This window comes from Petaurus breviceps, unplaced genomic scaffold, assembly GCF_028583685.1.
Source record: "Petaurus breviceps papuanus isolate PSGF00001 unplaced genomic scaffold, PetGlider_PUasm1.0 98, whole genome shotgun sequence".
NCBI classification, from domain to species: Eukaryota; Metazoa; Chordata; class Mammalia; order Diprotodontia; family Petauridae; genus Petaurus; species Petaurus breviceps.
Window position 1 is genome coordinate 33789003 of NW_027187460.1, and position 6694 is coordinate 33795696.

Here is a 6694-nt window from a genome sequence, read left to right on the forward strand (position 1 = left end):
TGATAAGTAGGATCCCAATGGACTAAAGTTTTACAGGAGAATTCAGTCTAGGCAGAAAGGGAAATTTTCTCTCTTTTAAAAATCAGACTAACTAATGGTTTATATATTTTATTATATTATTATTTCAAAAAAATAATGTTCTAGTTTTATTTATCAATTAATTCAATGTGTTTTGTTTGTTTTTGCTTTCAGTTTGGTTAAGCTGGCATTTGATTTAGTTTGGATTTTTATGATGTGTTAGTTTTCTAGGTGTTTAGCTCCATGCCCAATTTGTTTGTGTGTACATTCTCTCTTTTTGGTTGGTTAAATTGCTTACAGATTTTCCCCTCAGGACTGCTTTGGCTGAATCCCACAAGTTTATAGTGCTCATCCCATTGTTGTCATTTTCCTTGATGAAATTTTTTTTTAATGATTTGTTCTTTGACTCATCAATTCTTTGGCATTAAATTATTTAATCTCCCATTAGTTTTAGTCATTTTCTCAAAAAACTAATTTATTCAATATCAACCTTATTTTGAATGGCTCAAAGGAAAATGAGGTTCAGGTATAGCCTAATGCCCTTGACCAGTTCCTCCATGTTTACATAGTCTTCTTTTCATGAAATCCGATTATGTGAAATAGTAAGTTCTAGCCCTTTTCTGCATATTACTCCTTTATTTTCCTTCTTTCTCTGTCTTTTAATTTTAAGATCATCAAAATATAAGAAAACTCCTCATTTACTAACAAATACTCCCTCTATGACCCTTAAAATTACTAGGGATCTGAAAGAACATTTGTTTCTTTTCTATTAAAATGTAAATACTTTATCCTTAAAGTTATTTCATTAAAGATACATTTCCCCCTCCCCCAATATTATAGTTAAATTCACAAGGTAAGTTACTCATAATCATAAGCCTTTTTCTCTGGCCTTCTGCAGTAACATATGCCAAGGTCTCCTCTCCTTCAGAGGTCTTCTGTGATCCTGGTCCTGGCACCTTGGTGCTGAAATTCTTTCTGGCTACTTAGTGTTTTTTTCTTTAATCTGAAAGTTCTGGATTTTGTGTGTGATCTTCTGAAATTTCTCTTTCAGTTTCTTTGAAGAAGCAATTTGTATGTTCTTTCTTGAAAATATGGTTTCTAGCCTTCTTCATTGTTAGGACTTTCAGGTAGTTCAATAATTCTTAAATTATCTTTGTTGATCTGTTTAAAAGGTCAGGTTTTTTTTTTTTATTTTAGGAGATACCTTTGGTCTTATCTCTTTTTTTCAATCTTATGAATCTGTTCTTATATTTCTTTCTGTCTCAAAAAATCATTGATCTGTCTGATTAAATCTAATTTTCAAAGAGATTCTTACTTTTTTCTACATTACTTTTCCTCCTTACTTTTTCCTATTTAACACCTACATTGTTATTATTCTTCATCTCATTCTTTCCTTTAGAATTCCCTTTCTCATTCTTACCTCTGGAACTTTCATTTCATTTATAATATATGTTCTTGTTTCTTCTAGAGATTTCAACAGAAATTGTAACAAATCTTTGATTTTCTTTGAGGCTTTGCTTATAGATAATGTGGCATTATCTTCTGAATTTGTGCCTTGGGTATACCTGGAGTTATATTTCTTCATCCTTCATGTTTTCTTCTCTTTTTTCTTTTTCTTGACTTGTTTTTTTATTATTTAGAACTTTAAATTAGGGCTGGGCTCTGTGTAGTTCTGGAAGAAATACAAGGAAGGAATCTTCTTTGGTCCTACTCTGTGCTGTGATCTGAGAAATGAGCATTTTTTCTCAAAGGTCTTAGGAATAGCTCCAACCAGAGTGAAACTGGAGTGGTTATTAGGGATAGTTCTAGGGTACATTCTGATAATTGTCCTCTGGGGAGAGAGCACAAAGTCTCCCAATTCCTGCTTTGGCTTCAGAGCAACATAAATGCATTCCTTGGGCATCCTTGGCTAGATCCAAATCCAGGCTACATTCTCCCTGCCCTTTGTCTGGAAGCTCCAGACGTCCTTAGTTTACCCTTGATCATTGAGCTGAGAGATGTAAGTTAGCTTCAGTTGTGCTCCCAGACTGGACCCTTCCTAAATGCCACAGGCTTCTGACTCTCTCTTTGTGAGAACCTGAGGTGGCAAAATTCACTTACTGTAATTTTTCCTTGAGTTTCTTGACCATTTCTTGGTCTGGTGCTCTTTTTTTCATCTTCATTACATTAACTGTGAATGAAGTAGCCCATTTTGCTTTTGTTCACACTGCCTCCTTGAAGAGAATCCACAAGTCATAAATTCTTAAGACAATTCTGAAATCAAAAGGAGAACCTAAGTTAGGGAGAAAAGAATAGTTTTCTGAGGAAACTAGGGTAGACACATGGAAAACTCACCAACCAAGTGTAATTTTTAAAAGATATGCTCAGAGAAGACAATAAGAGCAGGTAACTGAATCAATACAAAAGTACAGCATAGGGACAGGTAGGTGGTAAAGTGGATAGAGCACTGGTCCTGGAGTCAGGAAGACATGAGTTCAAACCCAGCCTCAGACACTTATCAGCTATGTGACTCTGGGTAAGTCACTTAACTCTGATTGCTGAGATAGCACTATAAACATAGTAAGGCTAATAAGAGATATGAAAATCAAAACAGTTATGAAAATCAAAATAGTCAATGTAGGAAGAGTTGTGGAAAGATAGGTTCACTAAAATATTGTAAGTAGAACTATGAATTGATTTAACAATTTTAGAAAACAATTTTGAATTCTGTAAAGACAGTGACTAAAATGTCCTTCGACCCAGAGATCCCACTGCTATACATATACCTCAAGGATGTCAAAGATAAAAAGAAACCTTATATACAGTCAATCAAGTTAACAAATCTGTATTAAGCATCTATAAGCCAGGTACTTTGTTATGTACTGGGGATACAAAGACAAAAGATAGTCCCTGCCCTAGAGCAACTCACCATCTAATGGATTATATGCCACATATGCATTTAGATATACACCAAAATATTTATAAGATCAATCCGTATGTTAGGAAAGAACTGGAAACAAAGTTCATATCCATTGATAGGGGAATAACTAAACAATTTATGGCACACGAATATAAAGGACAGTGAATACAAGAATGTAGAGAAGCACAGAGCTACTTATTTGAAGTGATGCAAAGGAAAGTAAGCAGAACAAGAAAAATAATATATACATAGTGACTACAACAATGAAAATGGACATAATAACCATAACAAAACAATCTACTTTGAATGCTGTGAAATGATAGTGTTTAAACTTGACTCCAAAGAAAAGTGAGGAGAAAGCATTTCTGCCCCCCACCACCACCCCCATCAGACACAGAACTTTTTTTACAGAGATGGGGGTGGTGGTGGAGTGCTACACATAATATCAGATGTTTTCAATATGTTGGTTCATTTTGCTGATGCATTTTATTTTCTTCTTCCTTGTTTTTTATAAGCTCTCTGGGAGGGAGAGGAGAACAGGAATATTGGGAAATGTTGGCAACATAAAATAAAAGCACATCAATAAAAATTTAATTTTTAAATTTAATAGTGTTAGGAATTTCAGGTTTCATAATGAGTTGAGGCTGGCAAGGAAAGATAAGGACCAAAAAGTTCTGAGGGGGGAGGGAGGTAAAAGGGGGAAGGGGAGCTTATTTGTTTTGTTTTTGTTTTGTTTTTAGCTATAGTGGGAAAAAGGAAGATCAGAAAAGGGATCACAATGGATAGAATGATGATGGAGAACAAAGAGAAGGTTTTTCTACCAAATAAAATTACCTTTGAACTAGAAAAGATGGGGAGGGAAGAGCAATTGGGAGTTGACATACAAGGTAAGTAAGAAAAGACTCAGTTTATCCTTGACAAATTTAGTCACCTGGACCTAAATGGACCCCAGCCATATTTTGCTGACATAACTGTTCAATGTGATTACTGAGTCACTTTCAGTAACATCTAAAAGATCATGGAGAGTAAGAGAGGTACCACAAGACTGGAAAAAGGCAAGTATTGTCCTAATCTTAAAGAGAGACAGAGAGAGAAAAAGGAAGGAAGGAAGGAAGGAAATCTATATGTTATAGACCAATGAGCTAGATTTTTGTTCTTTGTATAGGAATTATGATTGAATAAATAGTTGGCAAATATTTTTTAAAGGGATAGAGTGATGATTAGCATGGCTTCAACTGAATAGGTCATGCCATACTAACATTATTTCCTGTTGTGATAGGGTTTGCTAAAATGTTAGATCATCAGGAAGAATGATATAGGGAGAATTTGCCCAGATTTTAGCAGATTATCTTTAAGCTACTCTCGTGGGGAAAATGAAGAAATGTGGTCTACACTCTAGGACAATTAAGTGGATTTGGAAGTGACTAAATGACCTGATTTGAAGATGAGTTATTAATCGTTTGATTTCAGCTTGGAAGGAGGCTTCCAGGCAAGTGGCCCATAGACTTGTACTTGGCCATTTGATGTTTTAATATTTTATCAGTGATTTTAATGAAAACAAAGATGGGATGCAAATTCACAGATGCCGCAAAGTTGGGAGGGATAACTAATACCAGTGAATGGTAAGACTCAGAATACACAAAGATTTGAATAGGCTAAAAACACTGGGCCAAACTGAACGAGATGAAATTTAACAGGGACAAATATAAAATTTTACCTTAATTAAAAAATAAAAAAACTACTTTGAAAGTTCCAGATGGAGGAGGACTAGCTAAATAACAGTTTTTTCTGGAAAAAAAAAATTTTGAGTCAAGAATGTGAAATGGAAGCCAAAAAAACCTAATGACATCTTGGACTGCGTTGAGATTAGCTTCCAGGAATAAGTGGTAATGCAACTTAGCCCTGTATTGGTCACACCACATCAGGAGTCTTGCGTTCAATCCTGGGAAACACAATGTAGGGAAGGCACTACCCCTCCCCCCATAATATGCAGGAGAGAGTCCAGGGGATGTGAAGGACTAGGATAGAAAAGAGCTTTGAGTCTATGCCACATGAGCATTGGGTGAAGGACCTGGGAATGTTCAGTATGGAGTAGAGAAGATTCAGCTAAAATGTACTATTTTCAAGCATTTGAAAGGCAGTCAAATGAAAGAGAGATTAGGCTTGTTCTATATGACATCAGGGAAGAGAAACAGAAAGTGCAAAGGCTAGAGGTAAATTGATACTTAATGTATTGGTAGGGGATGGCAGGGATGGGGTGGGGAAAAATTACCTGCATAAGTACTAGAGTTTCTGCAAAGTGATGTGGGTTGGGGACTTGGAACATATTAGGTTCCTATTACTGAAGGCCTTTCGGCAAAGAATATAAGAGCCCTTGTCAGATGTATTATTGTGAGGTTTCCTTTTTCAGGTAGGGGTTAGGTGAGATGAGCACTTTCAACTCTGAGGTTTTATCATTCAGTGAACCAATGTTACTCCACTAATATTTAAAATGTCTAAGGGTGCCCCCAGAAGAGTTTATTCTCTTAAATGAATTATCTCAAACTTTACTTGTTTATTCACTGCTACCCAATTTTTTAGTAGATTTGATTTGTGCTTGATGATGAAAAGATAAGTTTAGCTTCCCAGCTGGTCAAGTCTGAATTAGCAGATTTGTACAGCTTTTGGTTTTCTTTGATAATTAAATAAGTCGACAAAGTTATCTACTGGCCTTCCCAGGGGATAGATACATCCAATTTTCTTCTCCACCCCACCACCTGTTTTCCTTAGTCAAAAAGAGTTTGTTTTAATGTCTACATCATTTTCTTTTATCTGTTCTTTTGGCACTTTTTTCTTATTCTGTAGGTGCTCCAGAAAGGAAACATTTACCAATCCTCAGCAGCTGTTCAGTCCTGGAGGAGGAAATAGTAAATGGACCTTCTTGCTCTTTCATGAAAGTCTGCTTTCCCCTCCTTGTTTGATGGCAGCTTTGCAAGCATACTGACTTTCCAGCCTGCCAGGTGAAGAATCCTTAAGCCTCCCACCTGCTCCCCACTCCTTCAGTCCACAAAGATTTTTTGGAAAAAGAACAAGGGTTTCTTAGCTCACACAGTTATTAGCTTGAATTTACATTTGCATAAGCTCATTTTGACATATTTGTTGTGGGTTAGGATTGAATAATTCTACAAATTCAGGGTCCAGATCAATTTATTCCTAGTAGCTCATTATCTGTCAGTAGATTCTATCCAAGGTATATTTGTCTATATATCATATATGTAAATACATCTATACACACATATGTTGTGTGTGTATGTATGCATTCCAGGGTTCCAGCCTGGTGCATTTGCCTAAGACATGTCCCAATGGTGGAGAAAATGATCACTAGAAACTCTGTGCCTGCATGGGTGGGGAGAAGATTTTCACAAGAGTTTGGGAGAGGAACAGGGCCATGCTGGAAGCAGCTTCAATAAGCTCTAAAGAATTAACTGTTAAATTTCCAGTGTGAGTATTTACACTTCAAAAATCAGTAAATCTTATGAATCAAGGCTTGCTTAATTTTTTTTTGTTGATTTCTAGATTTCAAGTGATGGAGAAAATGTCAACAATGGGGGCAGCTAGGTGGCGCAGTGAACAGAGCACCGGCCCTGGAATCAGTAGGTCCTAAGTTCAAATCTGGCCTCAGACACTTAACACAAAAACTAGCCGTGTGACCTTGGGCAAGTCACTTACCCTCTATTGCCTTCCAAAAAGCAGGAAAGGAAAGGAAAGGAAAGGAAAGGAAAGGAAAGGAAAGGAAAG